At 45.4% G+C, this 20,159-nt stretch overlaps 1 protein-coding gene across 22 annotated transcripts in view; it reads right to left on the bottom strand.

Annotated features, from left to right (window-relative positions):
- The window catches only part of KIAA1217 (KIAA1217 ortholog), a 553,152-nt gene that overhangs the window by 73,574 nt on the left and 459,419 nt on the right, over window positions 1-20,159 (bottom strand). The window contains exon 1 of one of the 22 annotated variants that reach the window (XM_006115305.5): window positions 2,868-3,323. The exons of the other annotated variants lie outside the window; for them this stretch is intronic. The gene's annotated coding sequence lies outside the window, so the exon portion shown is untranslated. Of the gene's footprint in view, window positions 1-2,867; window positions 3,324-20,159 lie in introns of those variants that run through there. 22 annotated transcript variants of the gene reach the window in all.

The following is a 20,159-nucleotide window of genomic DNA, read 5'->3' as shown; positions in this document are numbered from 1 at the left end:
TTTCTACCAGACAGTCCGGTATTTGCACCGTCTGTCCGGTTAAAAAAATTCAGAAAATACCAGACACGTGCAATGTCTGGTATTTTCTGAATTTCCGGCTGGGCGCCGGATCGGAGCCTGGCGGGGGCGAGGGAGTGACTAGGAGGCGGGGCATGATTGGCTTTGGGAGCCTGTGGTCACGTGCAAAAGCCGGGTGCGGCGGGGACTGGGACTCCAAGCCCCGCCCCCCACCCAGCTTCTGCTCGCAACTAAAGGGAGCGGCTGCGTGGTCCCTTGGACTCTGGCTGCAGCCAGTGGTTGCACACCCCCTACCCCGGCCAGGTCTGCTTCCTGCCCCACCCCCGGGCCCGTGCTGCGGCCCTCGACCCCCCCCCCAGCTCTGCATCCCAGCCCCCCCGTTCTTCCCGACCAGCCCCGCGGCCCCTGACCCTCCCAGCTCTGCTTCCCGCTCCCCTTCTCGTCCCCCTCTTCCTCCCGGCTGGCTCCCAGACTCCCCCCCTGCCAGCTCTGCTTCCCGCCCCACCCAAGTATGTCCGTTTTTTTGGCGGGGTCTACCTGGTAACCCTAATTGGGACAAAAACGAGGGGTTTAATGTGCGGGACAGGGCTGCTAACAAAAGGAAGGGGAGTGTAGGATCTGGGTGGGAGGTGGAGTTCAGGAGGGGGTGAGAGTGTGAGGTCTGGATGGGAGGAAGGGTGTAGAAGCAGGCTGGGAGTCTGTCCAGGGGGAGGAGGCAAGAGCAAGGGAAGGTGCAGTATGTGGCCAGGAGGGAGGGTGCAGGAGCAAGAGTGGGTACAGAAGCAGGCTGGGGGTAGAGTGTATGGCCAGAGGGAGGGTGCAGGAGCATGCTGGGGTTAGGGTGCAGGAGCAAGGGAGGATGCAAGAACAGGCTAGAAGCAGGTCCATGCACTGCTGTTCCCCCAGCTGGGAGAAGGAAAGGGGAAGCACTTCTTGCCTGTGAGCTAGATTGCGCAGCGAGGTGTGAGGCTTTCTCTCTTCCACACCCTCCAGCGGGAAGCCATCTCTGTTCCAAGCCAAAAAGTTCCAGTCTTATTAATCTCCCCTCATATGGTAGCTGTTCCATACCCCTAATCATTTTGCTAACTCTTTTCTAAACCTTTTCCATTACTAACATATCTTTTTTTTAAGATAAGGTGGCCAAATCTGCACACAGTATTCAAGAGATACTGTATGAAACATACCATGGATTTACATAGAAGGAATATGATATTTTCTGTCTTTTTATCTATACCTTTTTAATGATTCCCAATATTCTGTTCATTTTTTTGTCTGCTGTTGCACACTGTGTGGATGTTTTCAGAAAGCTATCCACAATTATGACAAGATTTTTTTCTTGAGTAATAACAGCTAATTTAGACCCCATCACTGAAACCCCTCAAGATGTTGTCCAATATGCATTGCTTTACATTTTTTCCCAACATCTGCCATCTTGTTATTCAGTCATTTATGAATATGCGACTATTCTAATATAGAGCCTTGGGGGACATCACAATTTACCTCTCTCCATTCTGAAAACCAACCATTTTATCCTACCCTTTGTCAGGGTTGGCCCACAACATTTTGGCACCTGAGGCGGGGAGCTCAAATGTCGCCCTCATGCCACATTTTCTCCTGCCTGTCTGTTATGTCTCTTGTGCCCTCCTTCCTCCAGCACAGACTCCACCATCTCTGTGCATCTACAGCAGAGAGAATACATATGCATCAGCAGCAGACACTATTTTCTATGCTCTGGGTCCTAGTGCTCCCTCGCCTCCCACTGTCTGGCATCTGAGGCGGCCGCCTCAATTCGCCTCATGGTAAGGCCAGCCCTGCCCTTTGTTTCCTAACCAGTTACCACATGCTTGTTGACCTCCTCAAAGAATTCTAGTAGATTGGTGAGGTATAATTTCCCTTTACAGAAACCATGTTGACTCTTCCCCAATAAATTGTGTTCATCTTTGTGTCTGACAATTCTATTCTTCAATTACTATAGTTTCAACCACTTTGCCCAGTACGGAAGTGAGGTTTACCAGCCTGCAAGTGCTGAGATCACCTACAGAACTTAAAAATTGCTGTCACGTTAGCTATCCTCCAGTCATTTGGTACAGAAGCTGATTTAAAGGGTCACTTACAAACCATACTTAGTAGTTTTGCGATTTCACATTTCAGAACTCTTGGGTGAATACCATCTCGTCTACATGGGCTTATACAGACTTTCTTTGGTGCTGTGAATATGGGTGTAGGCCTGAGTGCTTGCTAGCCATGAGAAGCATAGTGCACTTTTAAATGTACTATATGGTTGCTGCCTACATGCTCGTGTATGTGTGGGGGGGAGGGGCACATATGCAGCTTAGCTAGTACACCACCTCTCCTTCCATATGGTACAGGATCAAGCACATACCTAACATTTTTCTTCATCAAACTCAGTTCTTTCATGTACACCTGCATGTAAACCTAGTCTCTCAGCTATGCAAATGTTTATCGCATGGTGAAGTCCTACGGGGAAACAACAAATACCCATTTAACTTTTTATTGAATATGGAACAAATATATATAACTGAAAGCTATTCACAAAACAAACAATAGCAAAAGTGCTTAAACTCATCTATTGTAAATGTGCACCTTAACCATGGCTTCTATAAACACGTGGAGAAATTCTTCAGGAAGGATTTTAGACTGTTCTTTCGAGTACAGCTTTTCAAAATATGCTTAAATACTCGTATCTCTAATCCATGTATTTGTTCCTATTGTTCTTAGGGTGGTATTAAAACAATACTATTTTTTAAACTACACAACACTGCAACTCAAAGACAAATAAAATTATCCTTGCCAAAGATTTTCATTCTGAAATAATTAAAGCCACTTACTTTTACTTAGGGAAATCACCTGCAAGGATACAGCAGTAAGAAAAACATTTGGTTCCACTTCATAAAACACAGTTCTTTTGTTTTCAGCCTGGAATGTGAATCCTCGGTCTACAATATGACATTTTAGGCATCCAGCCTTCTTGGGAAATTATTTTAAACATTAAAAAGGCTCCTTATTCCCTCTGCTCGCAACAAGTGTGGGCCATCTTTTTTACTAGATGATCCAAATAGTGCTGCTTCAAGAGACTAAAGCACTTTTCCACATGATAAGTCTGCAATTTCTCCTCCCCTTAGAAATTAGTCACTAAATAACCTATCTGGCATGTCACGCAACCACAAACTGTGCATCCTACCGCTATGTAATTCAATCACTGAACAATTTCTTTAATGTGTGTATATAAAATGTAAAGAAGAGACTAACTCTAAAGAATGAAGCAGTAGAGAATCTTGCAAAGAAGTGAACCATAAATTAAACAGCAGGTAAACTTAATTAAGGGAAGAAGGCTCATTCTAAAAGAAAACAATATGAAATACACATGTTAATTATCCAGTAAGAGAGTGCCTTGAATTGTTTCAATTTTAGTAAACCCAGCACTGCAGAAAATGTAGGAAAAACAAAGAACACATTGATTTGAACAACTTTGAAGTAATCAGATTGGTAGAGACATTTAGTGGAGTGAAATGTGAAACTCTTCCTACAATAGAGCACCTGAGCAAAACAGGAGGCTGTCTACTAATTAACCAGTCACCTTAGCAGCTTTACCAAGCTGAACTTTGAGACTATCATAAATCAATTTCATCATTGCTATATCTGCACAACACTGCACAAGCAGTTCAGATCACTTTTGAAAAAAGAGACAATTTTTAAAAAGCAACTGTTAATTTCTTATTTAGAATTATTACAGGAAAAAGACCTTCCTTCTGACCCCACACCCAAATTAGCCAATAATGTTGGCAATATATTTTTTTTAAATACAATACTCACTCAGGTCCAAGAGATGGAACCGAAACAGCAGAGGGAAAACACACAACAATATTGCAGTTAGCTTCTGGGTGTTTATTTTAAAAAATGCTGCCTGTGTCAATAGAGTAGGCACTTCCTGGGTAGAACCACAAAGGGATTTAGATGCTTAACTGCCACATTTGGAGCCAAAGCCAAAATTTAGATCTTAAATTTCTGCTCAGCTGCCTCCTTACCCTGTAGGTACCTAAGTTTCCCTAGTATCAATTTCTACTAGTGGGCATATGCACGGCTAGCTGCCCAGGCCCAGACACCTAGACCCCTAAACCTCAATAAAAGTAACAAACTAGGTGTCCCCCTGTCTCTCTTGTCTGCAGGCCCGAATCTGAGAGGAATGCTCTAAACCAGTGTTTCTCAACCTTTTTTTTTTTTTTTTAAATAAGTATACTTACAGTTTTCAGACACAATTTTTTTTCTACCATTGCAACACATTTATTTAAACAACTTAATCGTAGCTGGGCGGGTGATGACATTTTTGGGTGTAAAAAGTACAAAAATAATAAAGCGCTGTAAAACTTAAAACAAAAATTCAGTTTTCTCCAGATTTCAGTGGTGTTGATGTACCCCCCAGACTTGTCTCGAGTATCCCTAAGGGTACTTGTACCACTGGTTGAAAAAAACTGCTCTAAGCCAGGGCTACTCCACCTTGGAAGCCCGGGGGGCCACAGTGATACTCACAGCACATGCTGAGGGCCACAATTTAAGTGTGGTTGCATATACATGCAAATATATATGCAAATATGTGCAAATAGCTTCTTTCACATTGATGGACATGAATACAAAGATTAAGGCAAGACTACACAACACACAGGCCCCATTTAAGTCAGTTCTGCTGATATTAATAAAATGCAATAGTTACCCTATTTCCACCCATATAACAGCACTTTCATTGAGCAATGACAGTCCAGGAATTTAACTACTAAAACATGTATCAACAGAAGACCATTATATTGACTCGCTGTTGTGGAGCGTGTTCCCAGTGGAGGCCATGTTCAACGGATCCCACCGTAGGCCACGTATTGAGCCCAACATAAACTCAAACCGCACCATGGGATGCAAGCAAACGGGTGGCGGGCCGCATGTTGAGTAGCCTTGCTCTAAGCACACCTACTACACTGGGCCTTGGACAAAACGCTGCTGAAGACAAGAAGATAATGGTGGTGCTGCCCTTTTTTTAACCTTTCCCCTCTGGCAAGGGCAACCTGCAGCATGACCCTGGTTCAAATCACCCCACTGCCTAATGTGCAACAGGAATTTGAGTTCAGCTCTCTTTGGTGAGTGCCCCTAATCACTAGACTATGGCAGTGATTCTCAAAGTGAACCGCAGACCGACTTTGAGAAAGCTGCTACTGAGCCGCTCCAGTTTGTTTACATACCGGCTCCACAACCATGGAGCCTCACGGCTCCCATTGGCTGCAAATGGTGAACTGCAGCCAATGGGAGCTGCAAGGCTCCATGGCTACGGTACTGGTAAGTAAACAAACCAAAGCGGCCCAGCAGCAGCTTTCTCAGAGTGGGTCTATGGAGCACTTTGGGAAACACTGGACAATGGGGTACTCGGTTGGCAGGAATCCGTCTCAGTCAGTGCTGCTGAAACTGTTCCACTTTATATAAACAATTAACCATTAGAACAGGAACTGGAGCCTGCTTCTTCCACATCAGCTGAGTGTCCTAACTACAGAGCTATAGAGTCTCTCTCATGCTTGCTCTAGCCCCGTGACTGTTAAATATTTTACACAACATGGAACAGCTTCAGCAGGAGAGTGAAAGTGCTCCACCCTAGAGCACCCTATAGCCCAGTGGTGAATTTACCTGAGAGGTAAGAGATTTGGGTTCAAAGCTGTCAAAAGGAGGATTTGCAGCTATGATGCTGCAGCAGGAGACACCTTCCTCCAGCTTACACTTAGGTAGCTCAACTCCCTCTCCTGGGCACTGCTTATTGGCTAGCTTAGACAGCGCCCCACCAGGGTTCCCTCTAAGCTGCCCGCTTGCACAGGTGCACATAAAAAATTTCCAGCATTCCCTGGAGCTGTGCAGCCGTGTGACAAACAGCAAGTGGCTCCTGCAGTGGCTAGGGCTAGAGGAGCCACGAGCCACATTGTGGATGGCAGGAGGCTGGTCTGGCAGCTGGGGCTGGAGGAGCCGTGAGCTGGGTCGTGGGTGGCAGGAGGCTGGGTTGGGGCCAGAGGTGGCTGGGGACAGGTGTCTGGGTGATGGTTGGGGGGGAACAAGCAAGATGTGGGGCTGGGCACAGGTTTCTGGGTAATGGTACTTGGGCTGTTGGCACTAGGTCCAGGTTCTGGCTGTTTGTGTTAATAAAATTGTAATATATATAAAATTTTGTTAGTAACTGATAGGTGCCACAATGGCACACATCCGAACAAGCGCACATGACATCAATATTGGTGCACAAGACAAAACTCACTCCACTCATGGGTGGAAAACCTTAGAGGGAACACTACTCTCCATTCAGTGTGCTGACTTTTGTGGGTCTCATTGTTAGGCTTTGCAACAATGACTACAAATTCCCCTTTGTGGTCCTTTCCCTGTGGGTTTTTTCAACTGGACGGAAAGCATAAAGTGTTGCTGATGAAAGGGGAAGAAAGTGTGCGTTGTACTACTATAGGGTATGTCTACACTACAAAGTTAGTTCGAACTAACTTAGTTCGAATTAGTTAATTCGAACTAAGCTAGTTCGAACTAACGCATCTAGAACTAAAAACTAGTTCGAACTAGCGTTTTGCTAGTTCGAACTAGTAAGTCCACATTGAGTGGACTCTGAACAGGGCTTAAGGATGGCCGGAAGCAGTGCCGGCAGGGCATAAAAGGAGGACTTAGAGCATGGAGATGCTGTCTCAGGCTAGCCGAGGGCTGCGCTTAAAGGGTCCCGACCCCCACCCCGGACACACAGTTCTAAGGGGTGCCCCGCTTGCAAAGAAGTTCTGGCTTGGAGTGCCCTGAGTGCCCACACTGGGCACATCACACCACTCGGCCATCAGCCCGGCTGCACTTGCCGCAGGCTGCCATCTGGGGAGAGGGAGTAATTGGGGGGCTGCAGGAGAGCTTCCACCCCCAGAAGCCCGCAGAGCCAGCCCAGTCCTCCCCATCGGGGGCTCGTACCCCATTCCTCCCTCACCTCCTTCCACTTACCCTTCCCTAGCCCTCCTTCTTATTGATGTACAAAATAAAGATAACGTTTCTTCCAACATTGACTCTGTCTTTATTGAACAAAACTGGGGGAGACTGGGAAAAGGAGGTGGGAGAGGGGAAGAGAAAGGCTGGGAGAGGGGAGGGCAACTAACATGATCAGGGGTTGGGAACAGGTCCCAGATGAAGAAAGGCTACAGAGACTGGGACTGTTCAGCTTAGAAAAGAGGAGACGGAGGGGGGACAGGATAGAGGTCTCTAAAAGCAGGGGTTGGGTGGAGAGGGTGCATTCAGAAAAGTTCTTCCTGAGTTCCCATCAAGAAGGACTAGAGGACACCAAAGGAAAGGAATGGGTAGCAGGCTTCAAACTAGTATGAGAAAGTTGTTGTTCTTGACAAAGCAAATAGTTAACCTGTGGAACTCCTTGCTGCAGGAGGCTGTGAAGGCTACAACTAGAACAGAGTTTAAAGGGAAGTGAGATAAAGTGATGGAGGTTGGGTCAATGGAGTCCTATTAGCCAGAGGGTAGGAGTGGTGTCCCTGCCCAAAGTTTGTGGAAGGCTGGAGAGGGATGGCACGAGACAAATGGCTTGGTCATTGTCTTCGGTCCATCCCCTCCAGGGTCCCTAGGGTTGGCCGCTGTCGGCAGACAGGCTACTGGGCTAGATGGACCTTTGGTCTGACCCAGTACGGCCATTGTAAGCTCAGGGCTCAGTGTCGGGGGTCTCAGTGGACCCCCTTGATTTTCATGCACACCTGGTCCTGGGTGGCCAGGCTGGCAGCTCTCCTGCCCTAGACGGCCACTTTCCTGTGCCTAGTGCGGAGATCGTGGACGAGGTCCACGATGTCCGCACTAGCCCAGGAAGGTGCCCGCCTCTTGCGGTCCAGGGCAAGCTCCCGGGAGCCGCCAGCCTGGTCCCGGCAAGAGGGGGTGGGCTGGGGGGCATCGGGTGGGTGGCTCTGTGCCGTGCCAGGTGCAGGGTCTGCTAGCTGGGTGCTGGCAGGCTTGCACCTGGCACGGGCACCGTAGCCAGCCCGTGCCCCTTTAAGGGGTCCGGGGCTGGGAGGGGGGCATAGAGTTTCCCTGGTGTTGGCCAGAGTGGCCACCAGGGAAACCTGGGGAGGGCTAGCCTCCCACTAGTTCGAACTAAAGGGCTACACAGCCCTTAGTTCGAACTAGCTAGTTCGAACTAGGCGTTAGTCCTCGTAAAATGAGGTTTACCTAGTTCGAACTAAGCGCTCCGCTAGTTCGATTCAAATTCGAACTAGCGGAGCGCTAGTGTAGCACCTATTAAAGTTAGTTCGAACTAACGTCCGTTAGTTCGAACTAACTTTGTAGTGTAGACATACCCATAGAAAAATTTGCTGGGTTAATTTCTACCTTTCCTCTTTCAAGAGAACCAAACTCATACCATTTTAGCTGTACATGTATTATACGACTGACATCTGTTCAGTGTGCAGTGGCAATCGAAAAAGCTAACAGAAATTTCAGGGACCAATAGGAAAGAGATAGGATAATAAGACAGAAAATATCATAATGCTTTTATAATAATCCATAGTTCATGCACACCTTGAATGAGGCATGAAGTTCTGGTGCCCCCACCTCAAAAAAGATATGTTAGAACTGAAAAAAGGTTCTGACAAAGGGAACAAAAATGATTAGAGATATAGATCAGCTTTGATAAGAGGAGAGATTAAAAAGTTTGGGACTTTTAAGCTTGGAAAAGCTCTAAGAGGGATATGGCAGAGGTCTATAAAAACATGACAGGTGCAGAGAAACTGAATAAGAACGTGTTACTTACTCTCTCATAAAACACAAGAACTAGGAGTTGCCCAATGATATTCACAGGCAAAGGCTTAAAAGAAACAAAAGGAAGTACGTTTTCACACAATGCACATTTAACCTGTGGATCTCACTGCCAAGGGATGTTGTGAAGGTCAAAACTATAACAGAATTCAAAAAGTAACTAGATAAGTTCATGCATGATAGGTCCACCAACAGGGGCGGATGAGAGTTTTGCAGGGCCCAGGGCAGCACAATATCGCAGGGCACCCCCTTTGGAGAAAAAACAGAAAAAGGGGTCCCCCCCGTGCCCACTCCTCCAGTAGCCCCACACTGATCATATGAGCTACCCCATCCTCATCCCCTCTCCTAACACCACCCTCTACACACCTGCCCTGCCTCTCTCTTCTGGTGCTGGTCCCTCCCCTGTAGGTGTCTGCCCTTCTGCTTCACCCCCAGAATCCCCTGACACCTGCACCTTCCCTTAGCCCTGCACCCTCCTGGTTCCTCCCCGCTCCCTCACTGCCCTTGTGCCCTTTGCCCTCTTTTTCCCTGATGCCCATTTCCTCACCACCCTCTGCCCCCGTTCCCCTCATGCCCTTGTGCCCTCACACATGCCTTGCTCCATCCCCACCTTCCTCACGCCCACCCTCCTTTCAAGCCTTCTCCCAGCACCTCCCCCTTTCCCCTTTAGCCCCCAATGCCCTTACCCTCTCCTCTCCCCGCATCACCCTGTCCCCCCTCCCACTAACACCTCCCCTCCTGCCCTTTTCCTCATTGTCTCCACTTGGCCCCCTGGTATTTGTCTCACCTCCTCTTTCTTCCCCTGACCTGCCCTCCTCCCCTCAGCACAAGCCCCTACCTCTGCCATCCACCTTCTGCCTTCCAGTGTGCAGGGCGGCTGCAGCCCCGGCCCAGGCTCCAGGCCACGTGCCGAACTGTGCGGTGCAATGCTGGGCCATGCGGTTTTAAGGTCCCGGGCCGTGGCGCCATGCCACGCCATGCCTGGGCGTCTCCCCTCTCAGCTGTTGCGCGGCGTTTCAGCATGCCGCGCATGCGTTCCCTCGGCCCCACGTGGCCCGTACTGGCCGGCGCCGGGAATTTCAAAAGTGCGGGGCTGCGGCGCCTCGCCACAATCCCCCGCTTCCTCCTCCAGCAGCCGCCGGCTGGCCCTTCGGCGGATGGCCCACCAGGAAATTCCCGGTATCCCGCCCAGCCAGTCCACCCCTGGTGCTGGCATGGGGCCTATTGAAGCGCGGGGCCCGGGGCAGCCGCCCCGCTCGCCCTGCCCTATATCCGCCACTGTCCACCAATGGCTATTAACCAGAATGCACAGAGATATAACACCATCCTCCGTGTCCCTAACCTGTTTGCCAGAAGCTTGGAGTGGATGACAGGATGGATCACTCAACGGTTGCCCGTTCTCTTCATTCCCTCTGAAGCACACGGCCTTGGTCAATCTCAGAAGACAGCAGGGGTAGTGTGGGAGGGTACGATGGGAATGTTTCCCTAAGCCCTGGGCAGGCAGGGCAAGAGGCCGGCCAGCAGCCAGCAGGTCCAGGCCCTGGGTATCTGGGAGATTAGTTGGGGGCAGGGAGGAGGCCTGATATCTGCAGCAGGAGTCCAGTCTCCCCTTTCCCCCTCCCCAGTCACCAGCAGGAGAAGCAGAGCAACATGGTCCCAGCTCGCTCTGCTCTCCCAGAGGCATCGCTCGAGGGAGAGGGTGGGATTGCCCCCACACTCATCATTGAGAAGTGCAGTAATGTGGCCGGGGAGCAGAGTGAACTTGTGCTGCATTGCTTCACTTCCCCTACTGTTGCTGGTGAGTGCAGGGGGCCAGACCCCCACTGCTGCTGCTGGACACCAGTCCCTGTTAGTCACCCAGGCTGCATCGATTGGGGGAAGAGGCAAGGCAGGGGCAGAGCAAAGGTGGGGAAGAGGCGGGGAGATAGTGGAGCAGGGGCAGGTAAAGGCAAGTTGTCCCAGGCCTCCCCCAAGGGATCCAAATGGCTGGTAGCCTCACCAGTTACCCCTGGAAAACAGGGAACTGAACTAGATGAACCTTTGGTGTGATCCACTATGGCTGATTTTACGTTCTTGTGACTGTGTGTGTGTGTGTGTGTGTGTGTGTGAGAGAGAGAGAGAGAGAGTTGTGGGGGAGAGTCATCCATGATGCAATGTGATTGGAATAATACTTTTTTATAGTGCTTTTCCCCCAACTCTTTGCAAAAATCAATTTAGGTTCTCAGCATCTCAAGGAGGAAGGCATTTTTACACTTGTTTCATAGATGGGTAAACGGAGGCACAATGAGGTTAAGTGACTTGACTATGGTCAGTGGCAGATTGAGGAACAGAAACCAGGATTTCTGATGCACATTTCAGACTTTAACCACTAAATATTTCCAAGTCTACAAGCAGACCAAAGAAGTCTTTCACATTAAAGACAGTTTTGGTATGTTGTGACATATGCACTCTATTTTTTAAAAAAGTATAAAACATCACCACTGGTCATGATTAGACTTTCATAGTATTTTCACACGATATTCTTTAACCCCATCAAATGCAAAAAACAAAAACAAAAACAAAAAACCCCCTAAATTTCACTGTATTCATGTTTTTTTGAAAAAATAATAGTTTGATTAAATATCTGCGCTAGAAATATATTAATTTAATGTCATTTATTTGTATTTTGAATTAAATCATTTAGGGTTTTTTTTTGTTTCTCGTGGCTATAGGAAGCAAAATATTCCCTACCATTGAGGCATCTGGTTTACATTTGGCAGCTTTAGCTAGCCTACTCACTTTTCTTGAATGGGGATTTGGATGCTTAATTTAGTTATAAAGCTGTTTAGAACTACTCACCAACTGGACCCCAGAAGCACCAAAAGTGGAAATACAGACACATTATTCTAATACATATTGATACCACAGGTGCTTCCTAATAAAGACACTGTGCATTCTACCAATAGTCTTTTTAAAAAAGGTTAACAATCTTCAATGAGAAATCCCATTATTATTTTTGATAAAATATGGAGTATATAGAGAGTTACTATATCTAACTGCGGAGGATCTGCAATGAATTACAAACTGGTGGAATGTACACAAGAACATGAGGATGGTCAAAGACACCAATGGTCCACTTAGCCCAGCATCCTGTCTGGGACTAATTCGAACAGGGACTAATTCCAGGTGCTTCAAAGGGAATAAACAAAACAGACAATCATTGAGTGATCCCTCCTCTGTCTTCCATTCCCAGCTTCCTTTTCCATTATTGGACTCCAGCATGATAAAGTACATGACAGAACATCAGCTGTATTGTGACTGGCTTTCTGCACATCAGACACAATATACAATAAGCTTCAAGTATGTCCAAGCTCTTTTAATTTGAAAATACATTGGAGCAGAAATGTATAAATAATGCATGGACACGCCATTACCAAGGCTGAAATTCAATCTCTGGATTCTGATAATACATACAAACCACTCAAGCATCACTCTATATTTTAATTACTTTACCAGAGCCCCTCAAGGCTTGTCTATCTTGCTGCGCCTTACCCTTCATTTACTAGGTAGCTATTTACTTGTTTATCATGTTCCATATGAGGTTACTTTTGTAGCTTGACACACAATACATACAAAGGGCATGATCCTGGGAGGTACTGAGTGCCAGGATTCATCAGGATCAAGCACAAAATTCTGGGCTATTTGTTGCTCTTAAATCCATGTTAGTGAAAGGCTGAAGCCACCATTGGGCACTTTACTTTACCACGCTCCCTAATTTCCTCTACATCACTAATAACATCATTAGTTTCTTTGACCTTTGCAGCTATTCTCTCTTCCAATTAATTTCTCTTTTTAAAAATCATTTGAAAAATGTTACAACCACAAAGGGAAGAAAAAACATTTATAAAGTCAGTCAAGTTTTTTTTTAAAGATCTATTTCAATTTTTAAGTGTGAGACATGGATGTTTCTATTTTATCATCTGACCACTTTGACAATTATTCCACTAGTTAAGCAGCTAGTGCCTTGTTTTTATTTCTGTAAATAACTGTTTCCTTGAACAAACACAGACAAGCTGACTTACATACTAGATGGTTTATATCTAATTCAGGGCCTGAACCTGCACTCCAGGGCAAACTTTGCCAGGGTAAGGAGTCAATGGGAGTTTTGCTTGAGTACAACTATTACAGTCCCACAAAACCCCCAAACTAAGGTAACTGTGGGAGATGTTTTCACAGATAAATAGCAAGGAAAGTTGATTTCTGCTCTTTTTGCCAGTGAGGTCCTCATGTGAATCCCAGAATCTCTGCCACATACTAGCTATCTAAAGTCTAATCTGGTCCAAGAAATTAGAAGTTGCAGATGAATAAATCCTGTCATCTAGAACAGGGATTCTCAGGCTGTAGTAGGCCAAGTGGATCTGTAGCACTCACCTTTCTCAGGGCAATGGAGCACTGGTAGCCCATAAATAAGGCTATTTGCTCCTTGTTTTAAAAGGAGAGGAGCTGATCTCCAGATCTGTAGCCTTCCATTCTGCAATAGAAATGCTTCTGGCCCATCCTGACCACTCCATGTCACTTTTTCTGCTTCCAGGGAAAAGCAGGAGACAGTGAGGGATACGCACAAATACTCATGTTTACATGCAGCTGGCAGAGTAAAACACTGCTACTGTCCTGTGCATTATTTCCCATAAACTGGAACAACTTTACAATTAGTTTCGAAATTTTCTAAAGCAGCTCTCCAGCTAAACATCTATACTAATAGCCACTTGGATTTCTGTGGCATCCTCAAAATGACTGAAAAATGGACTCCTCAGAATTCTTATCTGAGTTCCAATAGTAGATAGGAGGAGCATTACAAGCAGATCTAAATAAGTGATTATTCCACTTTATTCGGCTCTGGTGAGTATCACGTCCAGTTCTGGGCCCCCCACTATAACAAGGATATGGATGTATGGGAGATGGTCCAGGGGAGGGCAACCAAAATGATTAGGGGGCTGGAGCACTTGACCTAAGAGGAGAGACTGAGGGATTTAGGCTTATTTAGTCTGCAGAAGAGAAGAGTGAGGGGGGATTTGATAGCAGCCTTCAACTTCCTGAAGGGAGGTTCCAAAGAGGATGGGGAAAGGCTGTTCTCAGTAGTGATGGATGGCAAAACAAGGAGCAATGGTCTCAAGTTACAGTGGGGGAGGTGTAGGTTGGATAGTAGGAAAAACTATTTCACTAGGAGGGTGGTGAAGCGCTGGAATGAGTTACCTAGGGAGGTGGTAGAATCTCCATCCCTAGAGGTTTTTAAGTCTGGGCTTGACAAAGCCCTGGCTGGGTTGATTTAGTTGGGATTGGTCCTGCTTTGGGCAGGGGGCTGGACTTGATGACTTCCTGAGATCTCTTCCAGCCCTAGGAGTCTATGATTCTATCCAGGTGTATGGGGAGGTAAGAGAACAGTTCTAGCACTGTAAGGAGGCTTAGAGTTGTTATAGTCACAGATGAGTCATCTGAGCTCTTAGCTTACCTTCTAATTTGTCTGATTTGTATGGCCTCATAACATGGTCTTCACAAGGCACTTGCTAAAGCACATTAAGTAAACACAGGTGCTGTAAAGTGCCATCACCTTATATACATTCCAAACTTTCTATTTCTTTTTAAACATCACAAAATATCAACTAGTTTGAACGACTGTAAAGAGCTTTATGGTACTTGTGCTTCAGTACTGGCATAGACTTCCTGTAAGAGATGGCTCTCACATTAGGCAAGCGGTGTCCAAACCCACTGACCCCCTGAGCATATGAACTCTAAGCCAGCAACATTTCTTAGAACAATATACAATTTTTAAATTTTTTAATACTGTGGTTGAAATTGTGTGCTCAGTCATATGGTGGCAGCAGTATTTCAGCAAAATCAGGAATTTCATATGATTAAACATTTATCAGAAATAAAATGCAGGCAAGTGCGGGGTGGGTGAACCTTGTGGGGGCTGAAGATTCTGCAAGCTTCTCCAATTATTTCTGGGGTCACAAAATTAGGGTCAGTATAACAAGCCCCTTCTGAAGTTAAATGAGCAAGATTCTTGCCGATGGGACTGGCTATTTTTTCAAGCTTCAATCCTCCCACTCCCCACTAATTTAAACCTCATGTTTTCTCCCAGAGGTGAATCAATACAAATAAACATGTTTTTTCCAGCTAAAGGAAGTCACTGGAACACACGTATATGTATGAAAAGTCCGCTCCCCCAAAAAAGCTAAGCTGGCAACAGTGGTTGAGTTACATTATATACATCTACGATAATGCTGATGTAATTGGCGTTTTTCTCTTCTTGCCTACCTGTTCCTCTGTTCGTTCCTTCCTTCCTTCCTTCCTTCCTTCCTTCCTTCCTTCCTTCCTTCCTTCCTTCCTTCCTTCCTTCCTTCCTTCTACTCTCTGCCTCATTTTCAGCTTTTTTTCATAGCCTTTTCTTCCTGAGATGATAACCAGAATGTTATACTCACAGCTTCTCATGCCTTCCATTATTATCTATCCCACCAAATTTAGGAGAGAGATGAACAGGTGTAAGGCCTATGGACTCTTACCTTAGAACTATAGGGAAAAGTTTTAAAACATGCATTGGGGGTTAGAGGAGAAAACACCCTTTGTCTGATGGATCTTTGCAGAACACTTTTGGAGAGATGGACTTTGGTTGACATGATCTAAGACTACTAAAACAGGCATGTTTTGAAATGACTCAATATTTTCTGTTTGTCAAGTTAAGTTTGTTTGGGTTATAGGAGCTACTGGAAGGCTCTGGAAGGCCAGCTGGTAAGAGCCTGGTAGTTTTCAATGGACTGAGAAATGTAAAAGCTATTGCCTGGGTTTGCTCTGCTTTTTGTCTGTTTGCTCTGCATCTGTCCTTTTCATGTCTTCGGTTATTCTTTAAACTCATGGAGCTAAATGTGTATCATGCCTATTACATTTCAGCCCATAATGCTTTGGAGATTTTCTCAGTACATCACAGCTGGTCTTGGATTTTGTTGCTGCCTGCTCATTTGATGTCATCTCACTGGTTCCAGACACTGAAGGCTTGTCTGCTCTGGCCACAGCATGTCGGAAACATGTAACCACACATCACAGCGAAAAGCAGGCTGTGCCCCTACTGTGCGATGTAGCTACAAATGGCAGTGAAATCTCTGGTGGGGGACAGCCCTTCCCCGCTGCCAGAGCTTTATACTGCAGTGGGGAAAGGCTCTGGTAGCAGAGAAAGCAGGACGCTAAACTGATAAAACCAGTAGGGGAGTCAGGGGAGGCATTGTTGGGCATGTAGAAAACTTTGTTCAGAACATTCCCTACAGTTCTGGTGTATCTTTATCTCCCAACACAGTGCCTCACTGTTTATATATATATATCCATGGCAGAGGCATGTAGTGCGTCTACTCCACATACTTCTGTTAAATAGAGTACCAACCTGAGAGAAGGAGTATTTGTCCACCAGCTGGGCTTTACTTTCATCCACCTTCCAACCTGATCTAAGGTCTCTGCTCACCCAAATAAAGAACTATACCTCCTGCAGCTGACAACCATCATCATCTAAGCACCAACAGACCAGAAAAGAAGCACCTTTTATTTTCCTATTTCCTTTCTCCTTCCTTCTCTTACACTTGCTTATCTGCTTGTCAGACTTACCAAGACTCTCATCACGGTCAGTAAACTGAGAAAGTTCTGACTGTTATATCATCAATATCATTTTCATCATTAAGGAAAAACAACTTTTCCAGTAACATGTAATTTTTACTGCATAATTAGTAAATAAAGCAGGAGGGTAAAAGTGGGTGGTAACTGGAAAGCCTAAAGCACGGCACCACCTCAAAATAATCCATAATAGTGGGGAAGAAAAAGTGAAAAGGAAATTCAGTGTGGGGTGGAAAGTAGGAAAGTGAGGCTGGAAGGCTATCGGGAAAAAGGAGAAAGGCAGAGAAAGAAACATGGTAGGACTTCTATGAGAGAGACTGGAGGTGAGTGACAGAAAGAGAAAGAGAGAGAGAATCTGGGGAGTAAAGACAGCTCCATGGGTGAGTCAGGAAAGGGTTAACAGACTGAGAGGACAGAGATACACAAATAGAAGGATTAGGCCTTGGAGAGAGAAATGGCAGGAGACAGAGGAAGAGAAAAGAACACGAGAGAGAGATTCTAGGAACAAAATGAAGATTACAATGACATAATGGAAGGCAAGAATGGAGAAACTGAAGGAAAGGTAAAAGCTAGAATGTACAGAAATGGTCTTCAGGGTTAGGAGAGATTGGTTTATTGACTGCAATTATAATGGATTAGCTTGTGTCTAACCAACAGAAGATAATAGGCAGGTGGAAGGAGAGGAAGAGATAAAGAGTGCAATTTAAGTCACTATGTGTTGTTTTGTTGGAACAGCTTATTGTGGGGGTGGGTGAAAGAGAAATAGAGCTTAGCCAAATTACAGCTGGGAATGGGACAGATGGGGCAATGCTTCAGGCTCCTCATGGCCTGAGACTGAGGGTACAGGGAGCAGGGACATACCAACACTCCCTGCTGTGGGTGGAGCAATGCTCTAGCCCGCCTCTGACCCTTCATATTTCTATAAATCAGAACAGAGTTTGAATTGTGCTTTCAAAGCTACAAGTGACTCCCAACTACGCATAATAAACTCATCCAATTCTAATGAGGATGAAGCTTCGGGGGAAAGTGACAGGCTCCCCTCGCAAAACGACAAACAACAGTGATGTTCTACACATTGTATTCAGTACAGTAGCCCAGAGACTCCATATGTGCATTACATCTGGGTGCAACGGGAATGGTTCCCAACTGGAAATGCCAGAACAGATGTTCCAACATATGTACAGGCATTTGTGCTTAAGTGAATATGCAACTGCTAGTCTAATTCTGATTATTCATGGAGGACATCTAAAAGTCCCAAGGTTATACAATGGGCGGGTAAGCTTGAACAGGCTCTTTGTATGTGTGTGAGAAGCAGCAAGTTCCCACCTTTTGCACAAAGGGTTGTGTCTCATGCCACTTCCAAAATACAGTCCTACTCCAGACCACACACACATATGATCACTGTCCCAAGGGCATTTATGGCACAGCTTGTCCTTGTCCATTGTCCCACCCAATTGTCTTTCACACTCTTATAAGACCAGACTCCTAGGAATGCATTTGTTTCCTAATGGTAAAACAGGAATGAAAACTACAAGTAAGGGAAATGCAGGTAGGTTAGAGGAGCCTTTAAAGGGATGGATAATAATAATGATGCTAATACATTTAATTTCTTACCTACACTGATTTCAGCTTGGACACAATATCAGTCCAGATTCAGGTAGTATGAAGGGCTCTAAATTTGCACTGGCCTGGTCATATTTTCCCTGAACTCAACTGCATAGCCTTAGCTGTCAGTTACTATAGATTAGTTTTCAATGAAATGGCTTCCTTGTATGCTTGTGGAGTACCATTTAAAGTGGGAGGGAGGAATGAGGCTGAATTCTTCTGTCATTTTTAAGTCTAAGTCATTCCAGTAGGAGCTTCCGGTCCAGCCATGCTAAAGACAAATGGAACACTGCATTGCAAAGACACTGCTGCATGTGGGAGATGCAGAACATTCTGCATCAACATAACCACACACACGCATGCCTGAAATGAAGCCTACCTTGTGGGACTTTCCCCCGTCATCATCAACCTTAATTTTGCCGCACGAGCTGTCTGCCTGCTACCAGTGTGCATAATTCTACCCCTGATCACAAAGGGAAACATCCAGATCTTCTAGCTTAGCATGAATTCATTTCTGAGTATTTATGAGAATGTTTCATGGAGCTGTGTTCTTTTTCCACAAAAAACATAATGTGAAAGTAAAAAAAAAAAAAAAACCCACATCGAAACACAACACATTTCTATCCTAAAAAGGTTGGATTTACATAATTATATCATTGGTTTGCCAATATCCACATTTAACTCATCAGCATACTGTGGCCCACCCAAACCAAAAGCTATCAGTCTCTTTGGACAGAACATATAAAAGCTGCCACCGATTTTTGTTGAATTAAGGTAGCAGTTCTTGATATGGCTGGGAATTAATGTTGCACTCAAACAGCTTTGTTTGTTTTTTGTTTTGCTTTTGTACTGCTGCTTTTAGATAGGATTTTAAGTACATAAACAAAGTTGCTTGCTTTGTGTAGAGATAACAAGCATTTCCTTCCCTTCCCCCTTAAGAGATCAAATGCATCATCAAGATAATGCATATAGTCGCCATCAGCCTTGAAAGCCAAATCCTTAAAATCATTCTTGATTCCAGGAATTCCTTAGGGCACTGCTGAACTGATGGATTCATCCATTTTTTCCAAAAAAGGAAGAGTTTCAAGTACATACAGCTCTGGTACAGATCAGCATTTTTATTTGGTTTGAATATGCCTTATATCAGATTTCTTTTTTAAAAAAAAGCAAGTCCTGTGAGTAACTGATCTCATAAATCAAAATAAATGCATGGTTTCTTGAGTCTCTGATCTACTATTCAGCTTTTATTTTTGTTCCATATTTGTAGCTTTTCCTACTGTGCCAAAGCCAAGTAGAATTGAACAACTTCTTATGATTAAACAAGAATAAGGAAAAAAACATAACCTTTAAATCTCATCTGGAATTATCAAATGACTGAGTCAAAACATGTTTTCTATTACAGAAATATGGAATAGGTTAGGATAAAAATAGTAAAGAAAATATATACAACATAGTTTGTAGTTTAAATCCTACACATATTTACACCTGTAACCCACTTGTACCACTCAATAAGAACACAACAGATATGAAAGAACGTGTGATGTCCCACTCAGCTCTATCTGCAGTCCTCATCTTTAGGAAGGAAAGGTCAGTGGTTGAATGTAACAATGGATCCACTAGCTCCTTTCCTTTCCAGCACATAGGAAGCATCCACACATCTGGGTTTTTTGGCATATGCTACTGTAAACCTGCTGAACTGGTCTGCTTTGTTGTGGACTGAATCTTCCACTCATCTAGAGCAGGCCAGTGAGTATTTGCATTAAGATCTTTTACTTTATTAACATACAGTAGAGTCCCGACTATCCAACCTAAACGGGACCGATAGGTGGTCGGATTAACGAAAATGTCGGACAATACGGAGTACAGAATTACCTGTAGTTGATTTGGGTGGCCTGGCCCCTTCCCTCCCTGCAGCCCCCAGGAGCGGGCCAGGAGTATGGCCCTGCTCACTGCCCCGTTGCTCCGGGCGCTGCTGCTCCTGCTGGCACTGCTCGGTCCCCATTCCCGCCTGGCCCCTTCCCTCCCTGCAGCACACGGAGCAATGGGGCAGCGAGCAGGGCCATTCTCCTGGCCAACGT

The sequence above is a fragment of the Pelodiscus sinensis genome, chromosome 2, assembly GCF_052426305.1.
Source record: "Pelodiscus sinensis isolate ZL-2025 chromosome 2, ASM5242630v1, whole genome shotgun sequence".
NCBI classification, from domain to species: domain Eukaryota; kingdom Metazoa; phylum Chordata; order Testudines; family Trionychidae; genus Pelodiscus; species Pelodiscus sinensis.
The sequence above is the reverse complement of the archived record's forward strand: the minus strand, read 5'-3'. Positions and strand labels throughout refer to the sequence as shown.